The 18,964-nt window shown below is 42.8% G+C and overlaps 1 long non-coding RNA gene across 1 annotated transcript; it reads right to left on the bottom strand.

Moving 5' to 3' along the window:
• Nucleotides 1–5,705: 5,705 nt before the first annotated feature.
• On the bottom strand, nucleotides 5,706–6,976 carry LOC143498165 (uncharacterized). Its single transcript, XR_013125948.1, has 3 exons — nucleotides 6,746–6,976; nucleotides 6,234–6,520; nucleotides 5,706–6,143 (listed from the first exon to the last, which is right to left on the bottom strand). It is a non-coding gene; the product is annotated as an uncharacterized LOC143498165 (long non-coding RNA).
• Nucleotides 6,977–18,964: the final 11,988 nt, after the last annotated feature.

Genomic DNA, 18,964 nt, shown 5'->3' with positions numbered 1-18,964 from the left:
CTGACAGTAGTGAGTTACAGTAGTCTAATCTAGAGCTAACAAAGGTGTGCACCAATGTTGCAGAGATGTAGAAAAGCTATCCTAGTAGTATTTTCTATATATTTATCAAATGATAGGTCGGAGTCGAGTATGACGCCTAGGTTTTTGGCTACTGTGCCAGGTGTAATGGGGTAGTCTGCGAGATTAAGCATTAGATCTGGAATTTTCTGTCTTGAGGAGAACTTCTGTTTTGTCCTCATTAAGTTGGAGGAAGTTTAGAGACATCCAGGATTTAATATCTCTTACACAGGCCTCAATTTTTCCTAAACTGAGTTTGTCATCAGGTTTGGCTGATATGTAAAGTTGGGTGTCATCTGCATAGCAGTGAAAATTGACACCATGTTTGTTTATAACTGTGCATATATAATAGCATATATAATGTAAATAATAGTGTACATTTGGATGGAATATTATTGAGCTCTACAAACTGATGGCGATTTGTTAAGTAAGAGTAAAACTATGAAAGGGCTGTGCCTGAGACTCCAACCCAGCATTCTAACCGCTTTAGCAAGATCCTATGATCAATTGTGTCAAAAGCTGCACAAAGATCAAGAAGCACTAACAGTAATACATAGCCTTGATCTGAAGCAAGGAGGAGATCATTTGTTACTTTGACTAATGCTGTTTCAATACTGTGATGAAACTTTTCAAATATGTGATTCCTATGCAGATATAGGCATAATTGCTGGGCAACAGCTTTTTCTATGATCTTAGATATAAATTATGTGTTTGAAGTGACAAGATAACAAGGCGGCGCCATCCCGGGTGGGGTGGACACCGTCCCTGCCTAAAAGACCAGGCATGCCCTCGAACTCTTTCCAATTATTAATAAAGCCCACTTGATTTTCGGAGCACCACTTGTACATCCAGTGGTTTAATGATGTGAGCCTGCTGTATTGCTCATCGCCGCGCCACATTGGGATGGGGCCAGAGCAGATTACCGCATCGGACATCGTCTGGGCCAGTTTAACCACCTTTTTAATATTAGCCTTAGTCACTTCTGACTGCCACAGATGTATATCGTTGGCCCCTACATTATGAATATCCTAGAGAATCTTTTATTGTCTAACAGTCTAAGGTTGCCACTAATGTCCGGTGCTCTGGCTCCCGGTAAACAACTAACTGTAACCCAGGGCTCTCAAGTTTAGAATTCATTTCAGAGTGTGATCGTGTCAGGGTAAGATTTGAACCTGGAGTCGGTGGCGAGGGTAAGTTGTTGAGTGGGGGGGGGGTGCGGAACGTAAGTGTCACGTAGGGCAACGCCCCCTCTCGTAGCTGTCACTCTGGGTTCCCTCATGTCCGTGTTCCCTGCCTGTTTGTCCCGCCCTGCTCGTTTGTCGCGTTTATTCCTTGTTTGTTGCCACGCCCCAGTGTCATTGCCATCACCTGTCCCTAGTTAGTTTCTATGTATAAAGTCCCAGTATTTCCCCAGTCCAGTATCCGTGATTTTGTCTACTTCGTGCCTTGTGCTTTGTCAAACCTGTTCTTCGTGAGTATTGTTTCCGCTGCCAGTATTCCTGCCTGTTCCGTGTTTCCCCCATAGTGTTAGTACTCTGTCTTATTATGTCTGTTCGCGTTTCATGTCTGGACTGCCTGCCCGTTGTGACCCATGCCTGCTATTTCGACTCTGCCTCTGAAATTTCCTTTAATAAATCTCACTCTCCTCAGCGTTTGTGTCCACCTCCCTGTTCTGCGCTACGCAGATCGTTACAGTAAGTTGTATATCGCGATCGATCGCCAGGGCGACATAGGCAACATAGATATGGATCAGAGGTTATTAACACCAGCTATGGATAAATCAAAACACTTATCGCTTGTAGCCAATTTAAACGGACTTACGCTAGCTGATTTGTAGAAGCAGAAAGTTGGTCAGTGGCCGGAATAGTCAACTGCCCATCATGATAGTGGAAGTACTACCTGTAAAAATTGTCTAGGAAGGCAAAAAGTAAAGATTAGCACGTAAATAGATTATTACACTTTAGACAAACAATCAAAATTCACTCCGCAGCAGGCCGGAAGCAGAGTCAGCAGGAAACAGCGTCAGCAGGAAACCTAATGGAAAACACTCCTACACAAACACATTTGTAAATTTTCTTGTTTAGGTGTTGGGTACAGTGTTGTATAAAGTATTAGAGACCCTTAAGGTGAACTTGTACTTCTGCATCAAACCTACGATGTGGTGGGACATAGGTTATCTGTTTTTTGTGTAAGAAGTGTTAAGCACAGTTTTTTAAGTTGCTACAAGTTGCTATCTGTTTTTTTGTGTACGAAGTGTTAAGCCCAGTTTTTTAAGTTTCTACTTGTTTGTACATACAGAACACTTGTATTTGTGGTCTTTGACATCTTTGATTTGTAAGTGATATATAAAGACAATTGATAATCAAACTTTGACGATTTTCTTTAATTAATTCAAAACACAATACTTGTACTTTTTACTTTCAGTACTTGAGTAACAAATTTTAGAATAAACTACTTGCAATAATAAGTAGAAAAAATGCTGAATACGTCTGTACTTCAAATCAAATCAAATTTATTTATAAAGCACCTTAAAATCAATGTCATTGGCCAAGGTGCTGTACACAAGTAGGAGCATAAAATACATATAAAAGACAACCACAGTTACAACAAAAACAACCTCTCAACACACACAACATCTCAGCCTGGGTTAAAAGCCAAAGAGAAAAAATGTGTTTTAAGGGCACATTTAAAAGCAGAGAGTGAGTCAGTCTGCCTGATATGCAAAGAGAGATTGTTCCAAAGTTTTGGGGCAGCGACTGAAAAGGCCCGGTCACCTCTCATCTTCCTCTTAGTCTTTGGGACGACTAAAAGTGACTGATCAGCTGACCTGAGTGAGCGTGAAGGGGCGTATGAGTGGAGGAGGTCAGATAGATACGATGGGGCAAGGCCATGAAGACCCTTAAAAACCAATACAAGAATTTTAAAATCAATTCTAAAACGAACCGGGAGCCAGTGAAGTGAGGCTAAAATCGGTGTAATGTGCTCACATTTTTTGACACCAACTAAAAGTCGAGCAGCAGCATTTTGTACCATCTGTAGTCGGGTAAGTAGTGTCTAGTTCAGCCCAACATAAAGTGCATTGCAATAATCCAAACGAGTTGTGATAAAAGCATGGATTAAAATCTCAAACTGGTGCCGTGAAAGAAATTGCTTCACCTTTGTCAGTTGTCTCAATTGAAAAAAGCTGGACTTGACTACTGACTTAATCTGAGCATCAAATTTTAGATTACTGTCCAGTTTTACACCCAGATTTGTTGCTGTCTGTGTCCGATATTGATTCAAAGGACCAAGATCAACATTAATTTTGGCGGTGTCACTAGGTCCAAAAAGCATGACCTCAGTCTTCTCGTTATTCAGGTGCAAAAAATTTGTGGACAGCCATGCCTTGATGTCTCCAATGCACTTTAAAAGATGGTCTGCAGAATATGCATTTTGCTGCTTTAATGGCACAAAAATTTGACAGTCATCAGCATAAAAGTGGAAAGCGATGTCATGTCTCCTAAAAATCGATCCCATTGGCAGTAGATACAGAGAGAACAGAAGAGGGCCAAGTATAGAGCCTTGAGGTACCCCACATGTAAGGGGTGATGTACAGGATTCAGAAGCTCCAATATGGACACAAAAACTTATCTCTGATAAATAGGATCTGAACCAATCTAAAACAACACCCTTAATGCCCACCCAATTTTCCAAACGAGACAGGAGGATCTGATGGTCCACTGTATCGAAGGCCGCTGTTAGATCCAACAGGACCAAAGCAACACAGTGACCAGAGTCAGTGGATAAAAGAATGTCATTAAAAACCCGCAGCAGTGCTGACTCAGTACTGTGACAGGATTTAAAACCGGACTGGAACACTTCCAGGGTGTCATAATTGTGTAAAAATGCACTCAGCTGGCAGTAGACAACTTTCTCTAAAATTTTTGAAAGAAATGGAAGTTTGGAAATTGGTCTAAAGTTGGACAGTTTAGAGGAGTCTAGATCAGGTTTTTTCAGAAGTGGGGTTACCACTGCATGCTTAAAACTGACAGGCACTATACCCTTTGCTAAGCTTCCATTAATAATATTAAGTAAATAAGGTGCCAAGGTGGGAAGGACCTCTTTAAAAAGTCGGGGTGGAATGAGGTCATTTGGAGACCCAGCAGGCTTCATATGACCAATGATATCTCTCAGTGATGGCAAAGTGACAGGCTCAAACTGGTCAAAAACAGCTGGGCATGTCACAGAGATCAGAGGGTCATAAACGGGAGAACTAATGAGGGCCCTAATGCTAGAAACCTTATTAATAAAAAAGCTCAAGAAATTCTCACACAATTCAGTGGAGCTCTCCAGGCAACCCGATTGAGGTGCATTTTACATTTATACTGTTCTTTGTAAACAGTCGCTGTGCCTCCGCCGCATCCTGACGCCCTGGGAGAATTAAAATAAGTGCAGTCGGGTGGCAGAAGTTCACAAAAAGCACTAGACTCACCAACAGCCATCCATGTCTCAGTAACACAGAGAAAATCCAGACTGTGGGACGTAAAAAAATCCTTCAGGATAAATGTTTTGTTGGCTAGTGATCTAGCATTTACCAGCGCCATCCTGACCGGAGCCGGAGCATTAGCTGACTGCCGGGCCCGAGCAAGAGGCCGCAGGTTGTGTAGGTTCACCCCATGGCCGCAGAGGTAAGGAAAAGAGACGCCTGTCAGTTGCACCTTATCCGAGCCGATCAAAGAAACCAACGTGGAGTTGATCGGATCCAGGAAGCGCCATGAAATAAAACGAAGAGAGGCCGACTCAGTAACTCCAGAGAAGGTGACAGAAGAGCACGCCAAGCTGACTTTAAGTTTTATCAACCTGCCGCCGCGTTTACCACGACGTCTGCGCCTTCTGCGTGCAGATAGAGCTGGAAAACGGCGGAGGCATGCCGGTATACTCAAAGGAGGTGGTAGATAGAAGGTCCTCGGTCCGTCTTGATTGAAACGTTCCCAGGATACGCATGATTGACGTATATTTAAGAGTGTTTGGCGATCATATACCAGTAGAGAGTTGACATTCAATATAACAAGCAAACAAAACAGCAGGAACACAACCACAGTTCGTAGAGACAGAAGGCAGGCCACAGACACTGGCGCCATCTTGTTCATCTTGTGCATCTACTTCTACTTAAGTAAAGTTTTTAAAGAACACTTCAACTTTTACTCAAGTCAATTTTTTGATAGAGTACTTGTACTCAATACTCAAGTATTTTAGCTGAGAAAACGAGGTGTATTTTGGACGTCGGATTCCGTCCGTCGGATTCTAAGTGTGAGCCTACTGCCCTGTGTTTACCCTCAATAAGTGCCTTTACCCTATAAAAACAGTACACTATAAAATGGGCACATGAATAGTCAGCATGAAAAGAGACACGGCTTACTGTTGCTAAAAACACAAATCAGCATGACATTGCCTTTATGATTGCCAGGTAATGTTAAGTGAATACTGCAGCACGTCATGAACATAATTAGGTTAGTTAGCTAAGATATCTAACCTAACTAGCGCTTACTGACAGCTAAAGCTGGAGTGTTTTGGAAAGCAGTATGTTCCTGTGTCGCTGAGAGGGCGCTTCCTACAGCTTGCACACGATACCGCAGGTACTGGTCACCCCGGAATCACACACACTACACATCTCCTGTCACGGCGGTATTGGTGGGCGTCCCTGAAAGACGACGTGCGGGACTATATATTGGCGTGTAGCGTATGCGCTAAGAGTCGCACTCCTCGAACACTCCCTGTAAGGAAACTATTACCGCTCTCGATTCCACGCCGTCCCTGGTCACACATAGCGATGGACTTTATCACTGACCTGCCCAAGTCCGAGGGGAATACAGTCGTTTTAGTCGTAGTTGACAGATTCTCGAAAATGTGTTGCTTGATTCCCTTTCCAGGGCTGCCCACTGCCATGGAAACAGCCCAAGCCGTTTTTACGTTCGTTTTCCGCGTCTTCGGGTTACCAGAAGATATTGTCTCAGATCGCGGAGTCCAATTCACCTCACAGTTGTGGAGACAGTTCTGCAAGTTGCTCGGGGTCGTAGTTAGCCTTACCTCCGGGTATCACCCTCAGTCTAACGGGGAAGTGGAAAGAGTGAATCAGGAAATAGGGGGATTCCTAAGGCGATACTGTGTCTCTCAAACCAGCTGGAGCAAGTACTTACCCTGGGCTGAATATGCCCGTAATTCACTTATGCATTCTTCCACCAAGATGACCCCATTCCAATGTGTATATGGCTATCAACCTGCTTTCTTTCCGTGGGACAATACGCCATCAGACGTCCCGGCGTTGGACGACTGGTTCAAGAACAGCGTGCGAACATGGGAGCGGGCCCACGTACACCTACGCCGTGCCCTGCATACTCGGAGGCTCCATGCTGACCGTCGCCGCCTGCCCACTCTGGTCTACCACCCGGGTCAGAGAGTGTGGTTGTCCACCCGTAACCTGAACCTGCGACAGAATTGTAAGAAGCTCAGCTCGAAGTACATCGGGCCCTTCAAGGTCCTGAGTCAAGTCAATGCGGTGTCCTATAAATTGCAGCTCCCTCCTCAGTATCGCATACATCCTGTCTTTCATGTTTCACTGCTTAAGCCTGTGTTTTACAGCCCCATGTCTGCTGCCGCGCCGCTCGCCAAGCCACCAGAGCCGCTGGAGCTCGATGGTCGCCCTGCCTACCTCATTCAGGACATCCTGGAGTCCCGTCGACGTCGGGGTGGGCTTCAGTATCTCATTGAGTGGGAGGGCTATGGTCCCAAGGAACGGGCGTGGGTCCCCGCGCGGGATGTGTTAGACCCTCCTCTCATCGCTGAATTCCACGCTGCTCATCCTAACTTCCCTGCTCCCAGGCGTCGTGGCCGGCCCCCGTCTAACCGATCTGTTGCGGCTGGAGCCGCTCGTCAGAGGGGGGGTACTGTCAGGAACAGCACATGATACCCGTGTGATGCGGTTCACCTGTCGCTCATCGCCCCTCCCCTTTTGCTACTATTTAAGCTTCCTCCTCCCTCTTCCGGGTTGCGAAGTATTGTTGCCATGCCACATACCAAGCGTTTTCTCAGTGTTACTGCTCTCCCGTGTACCGACCTTTGCTCTCCTCCTAGACCTCGTCCCCTGCCTAGTCCCTTTGTACCTCCTGGCTTCTGTCTCATCGGCGTGACCCTGGACTTTCCTGACTACGATCACATCACTCCTGCACTACACCCCCTGAACAGAGTTACTCGCCTGTTTGATCACTCCGTAATTGCTGTTTCAATAAAAGCGGCTATTATCCGCACTTGGATCCTTGTCTGCCTAATTTGTACGTTACAGATATTAATAACTTGCCATAATGAAATTTTAAATGAACTAAATCTAGATTTTTATTATATCTAAACATAATAAAAAATAAAATGATATACAAAACAATGAATATTATGAATGTGCAGGAAAAAGCAAATGTACATCATGTCGACTGCATACACATTAGAATATTCTTAACATAGGAAAGGGATGTAATGAATAAAAAATGCTTATAGAATATTTAGGAGCAGAATGTAGAGGAGCTGTACTGTAAGCTGCTCTAAGAACAGAATATAAACATAACCACTACAAGCTGCTTTAGGAGCAGAATGTAGAGGAGCTGTACTGTAAGCTGCTCTAAGAACAGAATATAAACATAACCACCACAAGCTGCTTTAGGAGCAGAATGTAGAGGAGCTCCACTATAAGCTGCTCTAAGAACAGAATATAAACATAACCACTACAAGCTGCTTTAGGAGCAGAATGTAGAGGAGCTCCACTTTAAGCTGCTCTAAGAACAGAATATAAACATAACCACTACAAGCTGCTTTAGGAGCAGAATGTAGAGGAGCTGTACTGTAAGCTGCTCTAAGAACAGAATATAAACATAACCACCACAAGCTGCTTTAGGAGCAGAATGTAGAGGAGCTCCACTATAAGCTGCTCCAAGAACAGAATATAAACATACAGTTGTGATCAAATTTATTCCACCCCCACTGAAATAAAGTGTTTTGGCCAGTTTGACATTGATTTTGATCATTTCAGTCATCTTATTTACAATTATATCAAAGAGGCACTTATAAATTAGACAAACATTACATAATATTTATGATGGAATAACCACAAATGTCTTTACTGTGCTCACATCATTATCAGTTTTATTCAACCCCCTAGTGACATTATTTTTTAGTACTTAGTACAACATCCTTTTCCAGTTATGACAGCTTTCAAGCGTGAAGCATAGCTTGACACAAGTGTCTTGCAGCGACCTATGGGTATCTTAGCCCATTCTTCATGGGCAAAAGCCTCCAGTTCAGTCACATTCTTAGGCTTGCGCACTGCAACTGCCTTCTTTAGGTCCCACCAGAGGTTCTCAATTGGATTTAAGTCTGGTGATTGCGATGGCCACTCTAGAATGTTCCAGCCTTTCATGTTCAACCATGCTCTAGTGGACTTGGATGTGTGCTTCGGATCATTGTCCTGTTGGAAGGTCCAACGTCTTCCAAGCCGCAGGTTTGTGACTGACTCCATCACATTTTCCTCCAAGATCTCCTGGTACTGAAGGGAATTCATGGTACCCTGCACACGTTGAAGCTTTCCTGTACCATTAGAAGCAAAACAGCCCCAAAGCATGATTGACCCCCCGCCATGCTTCACAGTAGGCAAGGTGTTCTTTTGTTCATAAGCCTGGTTCTTCCTTCTCCAAACATAGCGCTGGTCCATTGTCCCAAACAGTTCTAATTTAGTTTCCAAAACCTGTTCCAAAACCTTTGTGGCTTGTCCACATGACTTTTGGCATACTGCAGTCGACTTTTCTTGTTCTTTGGAGTCAGCAAGGGGGTGCGTCTGGGCGTTCTGGCATGGAGGTCTTCGTTATGCAGTGCGCGCCTTATTGTCTGAGCTGAAACTTCAGTGCCCACATCTGACAGGTCTTTTTTCAGTTCCTTAGCAGTCACGCGGGGATTTTTCTCCACATTACGCTTCAGGTAGCGCACAGCAGTCGCGGTCAGGATCTTCTTTCTGCCACGACCAGGTAACGTTTCCACTGTGCCCTTTAACTTGAACTTGCGAATAATACTTCCGATAGTGTCTCTTGGAATATTTAACAACTTCGCAATCTTTTTATATCCATTGCCATTCTTGTGAAGAGCAATAACCTCTTCTCTTGTCTTCTGGGACCATTCTCTTGCCTTCACCATGCTTGGAAACACACCAGTAGATGTCTAGAAGGAGCTGAGTATCACAGTCCTTTTAAATCTGCCTAATTGGTGCTTATCATGCTTGATTGCTGCTCGTTGACATCCACAGATGTTTTCAATACCTGATGGAAAACACTGGAATGAACCTCTGTTCTTAGGAGTGGTAGTCGTAAAGGGGTTGAATAATTGTGTCAATGAAGAAATCACAAAAAGGCCATTTAATACTTTATGACAAAAAAAATTGATGCTATCTTAGTTGCATTTAGTTCTTTAACAAGTCCTTGTAAGATTTCATTATGAACACAATTACAAATGTGCACTGAATTCCATAAAACCCTTCGCAGCATTGGGGGTTGAATAAATTTGATCACAACTGTAACCAACACAAGCTGCTTTAGGAGCTAACTATTAGTAGGCAAGTTAGATTAGCATGTTAGCACGTTGTGGTTAATTTCAAGGTAAAGTTAAGCAGGCAGTCAGCTATCAGCCGTGCTAGCTAGCTCAGTGGAATAACTTCTCAACCGCTATGCGTTCTCCTGTTTAAAATAACCAAGAGGAAAACATGTCAACTTGCCATTACGCCTGCACTTACCACTTTATTTGAAGGATTTTCTTTCACTGTCTTGAATTCTCGTGGTCCTCTCTGCTTCGCTGCTCCGTAGCAATGGCCATTTGGTGCAAAATACAAATTGCTGATAGCCACGCCCCCCTATGTTCCGATTGGCTGTTTCCCAGAGCCAATCGTATGTCATGCTGCCCTGAGAAGATATTTCAATAAATAAAACTCCAACAAGTGGTATGGTATGGGATGACTGGCATGGCATTATGGGGTCATGAATGGTCATGAATGATAGGCTCTCTGTGGCCCTCCATCCAGGGAAATGGAGGTGAGGGTTCAGGGGGAGGTGTAGAAGTGGGGGTGGGTGTTCAGGGGGAGGTGTAGAATTGGGGGCTATGTACTTAGACAGGACTGTGTGACTTGTCCTCACACTTTACCATCTCTCAGTTTAATAGAAGAGTTAAGGTATAATTACAGGTGTACACATAAAAAAAAGATTTTTTTCAGGTGAAAGAAAAGGAGTGAGAGAACAAATCAGAGGTACAAAGGTAGAGGGGGTGAGGGTGCACACCTGAAAGGACAGGCATGCTATACTGGGTGAAAGTGTTTGTGTTCAGACGCCATGAACACATAAACACAGGTGGGGTATAGAACATTCAGAGGGCATGAACACGGAACAAACACAAGTGGGATCTAGAACGTTCAGACAGAACACAGGTTCCACCCACAGGTTCAGCCCGCATGGACAAGCTTTTTTTTAGATATAAAAGTCAGTCTTAGTCAAAGTCAAAGTCAAATTTATTCATATAACGCTTTTTACAGTACATGATGTCACAAAGCAGCTTTACAACTGCATGGGTCCAGATCCCTAATGAGCAAACAAGAGGCGACAGTGGCAAGAAAAAACCAAGACTCAAAAGGGAACCCATTCTCCATTGGTCCGTATTTATAGTTCAAATATACAGGGGTTGGACAATGAAACTGAAACACCTGGTTTTAGACCAGGTCAGTACAGTGCCAATGCATCTTGGTGATGACATATAAAAGTCCTGCACAGTGGTCAGAGGGATTTTAAGCCATTCTTCTTGCAAGATAGTGGCCAGGGGCCTCATGTACAAACACGTTTGTGGATTTCTTACTGAAAATTGGCATACGGACAAATCCACAAAATGGCATAAGCAAAAAAAATCTGTATGTATCAAACTGTGCGTACACTGGAATCCACGCACATTTCTTTTGTACATCCCAATCGACGTGGAATTGAGCGCACACAAGAGAGTGGCTGACTCCTCCTGTGACATGCATGCCCCCTATAAATATGCAAATTTGTTTAAATTTGCCCTGCACCAAAGGAGTTTCCTCTCTGATCTATCACAAACCATGTCTAAACGGGGAAAGAAGAAGACCTGTGAAAGTGGAGACGCTCCTGAATGAGGTAGAGGCGCTGAAAAAATGTTTGCTTGGCATGTTGTCCTCTGGCATTATGGCAAAGTGCAAAAAGTCTGAGTGGGACAGCGTGTGTGAAGCTTTAAATGCTGTGGGGTCAGAACAATGCACACTGGCAGAATTATATAATGCACATAAAAATATCAGTGATGCGCTCACTAGCATCAGCAACTCAATAAAAGAATTGGTTAAAATTTTAATGCTGCCTCTTACCTTTTTATATTGTAGCTATGATTTGTTGCCTTGCTTGTATGGCACCTGGGTTAGGCTGCGCATTAATTTGTCCTGGCTCTGGGTCCACTGGTTGCTCCACCACCTCTAACAATGGCGCAACATTGTGCAGGACTCCACATGCTCTCACAATACGACACACCTTCTCTGGCCGATACAGGAGCATTCCCCGGTCCTGTCCAGGCAGCGCCACCGGCTTTTCAGCTGCCCATTTGCCCTCTCCACGACTGACTGGGTGTGAGAATGGAGAGAATTGTATCTCCGCTCCCAGTCAGTCTGTGGATTACAAAGGGTTATCAGCCACATCTTGAGCGCGTAGCCATTGTTTCCTAAGTAATTTAACAATTACCCATGTTTTATATTAATTATTCTAAGCCGGAAATATCAAATGCTTTTATTTAAATGCTTTAATTTAAATGCTTTAAATTTGTTGCTTACCAAGAAGCCACCCATCACGCACTATGCATCACTTTGTTGGTTAATAAATTTGATACAGTGAGAATGAGATTTTCAAAACAAGTAAACTTGAAGCTGGATTTTCAAGAGATGCCTATATCAGAGTCTTACAGTGTGGCGACACCACCTCCATGTCCATTTGGACGGGGGTTATGAACATATATACCCAGAGGCAGACGTTTGGTTAGGACGTTTGGTATAGTCGTCTGGCCGAATCCAGGTTTCCGTCAAGCAAAGCATGCAAAAAAGTGCTTTACAAGTTTTTGTCAAACCACATCCTATGAGTCAGAACAGTTATATCCTATTGCTATGCACAACACACAAATGTTGACATGCAACACACATGCACACATACACAGACACACACACAGAGGAGAGAGAAATAAATGTTTGGTTTAAGGTGTAAACCTCAACATGACTTCACTTTCTTTTTTCCCCTCCTGTTATTATTGTCCTGCAGTTCAGAGACACAAACTTCATAATACTCAGTCCCCACTGTGGTCGCAGACCACCCATCTAAGTGAAAATAGAGAATTGTAAAAGCAAATTAGACAACACTGGACACAGTAGAGAAATGAGCTCTAAAGACATTATAAGAATTGGGACATTTACTCTGATCTAGTATTATTTTTCAGATTTGCTGTGAATTCCACGTATTGATCTGTAAGACAGTTAAACAAAATATATTAATTTAAATGGCCTAAGGTTGTTGAGGATAAAGAGAGGTCATGTGGTAGTGCTACAGAGAAACAGGCTGGAATGATGACCTCCAGAATCTATGAATCTATGCTCATGTGCCCATGACCCCTGACCTGTGACCAGAAGTGCACGGAGGTACACAGGTCCAGACAGCATGATTGAAGTTGCCTGTTGAGGCTGGCCAACAGGACACGCATTGTTAAGGAGATATCCACCACAGCTTGGAGGTTAGAATGTGGGTTCTGTATATGGTTTTATATTGTATTAACTGAGGTTTTGAATTGTTGGTCCTAGAGAAGGTCCATCCATCCATCCATTTACATTCACGTATCTGGGTCTGTGTAGCTTTTTATTGTTCTGTCCAGTGGTGTCAGTAATACGCTATTTAGTAAGTTACTCTAACCTTACCACTTTTTTCAGTAACAGTAATATAACAAGTTACTATTTCCAGTCCAGTAATCAGATTGAAGTTACTTATCCAAATAACTGTTCATTACTATTTTTATTTTCCTTAGTAAAAACATTGTGGCGTGGTGTAGAAAAGAGAGTGAGTAAGCAGATCCATTGCCAACGTAACAAGGCTCTTTAAATTAATGCCTCAGCAGTGTAACCATGTAAAAGAGCCGTGATCACGCAGAACAGACTCAAACAGTACACGAAACTTGAGGGGGTGGCAAGAATGAGATGACATTACACACACATGGCAGGAAACAATCACAATGGTACACATACACAAAACGATATGGGGCAACTTAACTAAACAGTACACATAATCCAATGCATAACCAATAATAATATAACCCTGTCTGTCTCTCCACAGTTCCCTAATAAAGCTGTGTTGTTAGGTGTTATAAAAGAAACCAGGGAATACGAGCTGTGGTGCGTCAGGTGGTTGCGCTGCTTTATTGGGAAGAAAATTCACTCTCAATCCTTAGTGGGCAGTGGCTTTAAGAAGTAAAACAGAAAATAAACAAAAATATGAAATCACATACACAATGTACAAAACATTGCTCGGCAACAAACAGTTTCTACACATTTATACACTACCTTTACAGAGGTAGTGTAAAGAAAATTAGATTCCCACTGTAGCAATGACACTGGGGTGATTATACCTCTAATCTATAAGAAACATTTCTGGATGTTTTTAGATTAGCATGGATTAGTTAGAACAGCACAATAAGCATGGCTTACCTTCACAGAGTAAAACAGAAAATGACTCCGCATAAGCAATGTCACAAAATAAACATGCACCGTGTGTGCACCTCCTGGTGGCTCCAACAACCATCTCCATCTTACACCCTCCCCCACTTTGGGTGAAGGCGTCTTCGCCTTCTAGCAGTATACCCGACCAGAGTTGTATAGTAACGAAGTAGAACTACTTCACTACTGTACTTAAGTACTAAAATGCTGTATCTGTACTTTACTGGAGTATAATTTTTTTCTCCTACTTCCACTTTTACTTCTCTCAGGGTATCTGCACATTTTTAAATCTCAAATTCAATGACTTTTAAGACCTTTTTAATACCTCTCACAAGAAAAAATAATACGAACGAACGAGAATTGTTGACCGGTGTAACGTATTGAACAGGCAGAGAGGGATCCAAATGCGGAAGAACACCGCTTTTATTGAAATGAGACACTGGTACAAACACAGGCAGGTGAATCACGAGAACTAGGATCAGTAGTAACAGCGTTTTCTTGGCGTGGTCAGGACGGTCCAGGGTCATACCGGGGGAGCAGAAGTCAGGAGGTACAGAGGGATTAGGCAGGAGACAAGGTCAGGGATGTAAGCGAGGGTCAGAACACAGGAGAGCAGACAGGATATAGAAAGGCTTGGTACGCGGCATGAGTCGGCAATACTTCGCAACTGAGATGTGCTGGTGAAGTGCTTAAGTAAGGCTGAAGGGGGCGTGGTAATGATGGGCAGGTGAGGCTGAATAAGGAAGATCAGGTGGCATTCCTGACAACCGGGGGGGGGGCGACGAAAATTGACGCTGTTGAGGTCGTATGCTTCAACGCTAGGAATCTAGCACTAGGACCCTGGAGCGGTTATTTTCTGCATGGTCCTAGCGCTAGATTCGGCAAAGTTCACATCGCGCCAGAACAATTGAACAACACACACTTATAATAATTTAATGCCTCCCCTCATAAAATTCCAGACATTTTAAGACATTTTTAGGCCTTGAATATGGAAAACTAAATTTAAGACATTTTAAGACTTTTTAAGGACCCGCGGGTACCCTGTTCACTACATATTTTCCATCAGTTTAATACTTTTACTCCGATCACTTCGTAATCTAGGTTAACTTGACACGTAGTATGGCAGGCCTTTTTAACATAAAATTAACTTTGTCTGATTATCTGTAATTACATTCTGGATATCTAAATATTAGTTTTGACTAGTAACAATTACAATTTGACGATCCGGAAGAACAATTCAAGATATCTTCAATTTCAATTTGACGGATCAAAATGGCTTTGAAGATATCTAAAATGACGTCACTGGATTTGTCATTTTAAGAGTCACACATCCGTAATTCTTATTTAAGATATCTCTAACATAATTATGACTAGTCAAAATGACATTTTTAGATATCTGAATTATAGAAGTGCATGCATTATGCCCCTTTTGCGATGTAGGTACCATGCTAAACCAGCAGGTGGCAGTACCACTGGAAACACATGGAACAAGCTTGCTTTGACGGAAGTAAGGGTGTGTCTACAGTTCAGGTGTTTAAATACCCTGAACAGCCATTCATCTCTCTCTCTCTGGTTTGACCGACACATAGGTTAGACCTATTAAAGAGAGGCTCCGTAATATCTCCCTCTCTCTCTGGTTTGACCGACACATAGGTTAGACCTATTAAAGAGAGGCTCCGTAATATCTCCCTCTCTCTCTGGTTTGACCGACACATAGGTTAGACCTATTAAAGAGAGGCTCCGCCACTTCTCTCTCTCTCCGGTTTTCTTTGAGAACACGCGAACTTTGCAACGACTAACAGCAAACAGCTGAAAGTCGTACTACTTAATTAACGAGCCCGAGTTACGGTGCAATCTAACCAGTAACCGATCAACGGTACCGCGACAACAGATTCACCTAACTACTTCAATCAAGCTTGCTAACGCGGCCACACGGACTGAAACAAAGGCGATCAATTCCCTGTTGTTAAACCGTGAACGAGACTCTCATTCCTGGACGATTCCCCAGCACACCTGGACGACGTCGCTTTTAATCAACGAGGAGTTGGCGGTGGAAATTCCCTCCTAATTCCAGGAGAATTCAGGGAGGACGAGGAAACCACCCAAAACACTCAACACGTGAGACTCTTACCGCTGGGCATAGTTTATAGAAGGGCAAAGTTACTTGAACTGCAGAGTTAACCAAGTTTTCTGTTAATACATTCTGAATGTTTAACTTTATTTTCATAAACTTCGTTAAGATTTGTACACACAAGTTCTCCACCTGGTATGCAATCTCCATGTTTTATCTTCTGAATATTTGACAACTTGTAGTTCCCATTCTCAGACACACTACATTAATTTTTAGTTATTAAGCCAGCTCCATTACTCTTTGTTCTGACCACGTTGGAATAAACCAGCTGAGCTCATTAACATAGTCGCGCTGCTCTACTGTTTAAAGTCGGTGCCATTTTAGTTGCTTTGTTCTCCATAGGAGAACTGAGATTACAACTCCGCCTCCTCACACGCGCACAAGCGCGCACACTTACTCCTCCCCTTTTTTTATACACACACACACACACACACTAGATGCTGAGTCTTCACTGTAAATATACTGATCCATGTTGATGCTCTTTGTGTTTTAGAATAGTTGGTTTTAAATAAATGTATCATTTATTTTCACCAAATTGTCTGTGTTGATGTCATTCAAAAGTGGTTGGTGCCAAAACCTCCAAAGAATTCATTGTTAAATCCTTCAGATACCAAACCATTCATTACCTTTAGTTGATAACTAAACTTGTGGTTCTGGTATAATTAGAATATGAGACTGATTCTAAAATTAATGAGACTGATTAATAATTAAGGTAAAACAAATTATATCTACTTTAAAGGATTAGTAGGTGAAACCCCTACAGCGATGTCGCTGAGTTGTCCAAACTGCTGCCTGCAGAATTTTGGGTGAATTTCACAGAATTCACTTCTAATTGTTGTACCTTTCATCCTTTGCCAGCCCTTGCCAGTTCAAATCCAACCAAATTTAAACTTATGTGTGGGTAGCTTTGGCGAACAAAGTTAATCAGTTCAGACAGACAGTTTAATCTAATATTTGAGCTTCTGTTTCCTGTCCTCTCATACACCGGCATGGCTGAAAATAGATGGAGTGACAACAATAGCAACACACATTAACACTAATCACTAACTGAATTCAAAGCACAAACCATTAGCCAACCAAAGAATTTTGGTGAAACAATGAAATAATCATTTTTAATATACAACAATAAATGGTGTTGCCAAATACATAAATTCGTTTTTCTTACATTTCATTAATGTCTTTAATGATTAATGCATGTCTAACATTAATTAATTTATATCACGTTGAGCTCGACTGGAAGGACGAGTCACGAGTCCAACCTTGTATGGCTAACGTTTCTTTTATTGTCACACAAATAGCGGAGACAGCGCACGTAGAACATGAAAACATATAACATATACTGACTCAAATAACGACGAGCACAGGACACTGCGCGAACACACATTAAATAAACAAACCACATAAACCCCAAGTGATGACGCGACGAGCCACAGGTGAGACGAATTAACACAAGACGTAACCGCACCCATGGAGATCCACAGACGCAGACGACTAGACGTAAACAACGTAAACACATGCCCAAAAGGGAGGGGTCGGGGACAGACTCCCCCACCAAGGGCACTACCCGTCCCGGGGTGCCAACAGGACCAAGTGTCCCGAACCCACATCGATGGGCGGATCCGAAGCGCTCAGTCCTGTGTCTGGGATATGACCGCCCTCGGGGGAGAGTCTGCCACGAACAGCTTAGAACACCCTCCCTGGGAAGACAGGGGAAAACACGTTAGACAAACATACAGGAACGTTCACGAACACACAGACAGGAACATTGGCACAAGAGGGTTTTCCATCCACCGAGTTTTTGCGCATTTTGAAAATGCGCATGAAAAAAGCTGGATGGAAAAAGTCCAAAATTCGAAAAAAGCCCCAAATATCGCAAAAAGATTTTTACGCTAGGAGGAGGTGGAAAAGTTAAGACTATCGCATCGCCAAAATTCGGAAAAACTGGATGGAAAAGGGTTTTTTGCATAAATGATGACGTATCATGCCTCAAATCATGTGGTTCTGTACATGATCGCGATGTAAAGATGGCAAATGCATACAAAAACAGTTCTGGAGAGAGCAAAAATTGAATTTAACTTCTCCATGTATAGAAAAGAAAAAGAAAAAAATGTTTCAAAACCTCAACGTGCAAAAATGCGTAACTGCCAGATGGATGTAAAAACCACTATTGTTTGGCGTCCTCTCACGTGATCTAAAGTTTATTCGCATAACTGTAATGAATGGAAACAAGGCTTAATTCTCATTTTTTTCTGCCGAAACTTGGAAATTGCGCATTATTTTTTCGAAAGGTTTGGATGGAAACCCGGCTACACAGAGGCACGAAAGGGAAAAGGGCATTCGCCAGAAACACAGGTATAGACACAAACCAGTGTTCTCAAGTCTCACGCATTGAGCGTGTGGCACACGCATTTGACCATCTTCACGTGCCACACTTCCGATTTCTCACGCCGAAAAAAAATCTAGTTTATTTACCTCTGATCCATATCTATATCGCCCTCCACTGGCGATCGATCTCGATATACAACTTACGTTCGCCACCCCCTGCTCAACAACCAACGTTCGCCGCCACCCCGCTCAACAACTTAAACTCACCACCGACTCCAGGTTCAAATCTTACCCTGACAAGATCACACTCTGAAATGAATTCTAAACTTGGGAGCCCTGCACAAACACAGGCAGACACGTAAACGGAGCCAGGCTTCACGCCTGGAGGAGAGCTGCCAGCGGAGAGAACACGGGAGCTGCAGGAGCTGCAGGCGCTGCGGTGGGCGGTCTTCAAGATATCTGTAATTTATTTGTAGATATCTTTAAATGACTTGACCAGGGGTTGAAAGTAATGAATTACATTTACTCACGTTACTGTAATTGAGTAATTTTTATGAGTAATTTGTAATTTTTTTTGTCATTTTGTAGTTTGTAGTTTTTGAAATATGTAATTTTTACTTTTACTCGAGTAAATTTTGACCTAAGTAGTTTTA

The sequence above is a fragment of the Brachyhypopomus gauderio genome, chromosome 2, assembly GCF_052324685.1.
Source record: "Brachyhypopomus gauderio isolate BG-103 chromosome 2, BGAUD_0.2, whole genome shotgun sequence".
In the NCBI taxonomy this organism is placed as follows: Eukaryota; Metazoa; Chordata; class Actinopteri; order Gymnotiformes; family Hypopomidae; genus Brachyhypopomus; species Brachyhypopomus gauderio.
This window is presented reverse-complemented; position numbering and strand designations above follow the sequence as displayed.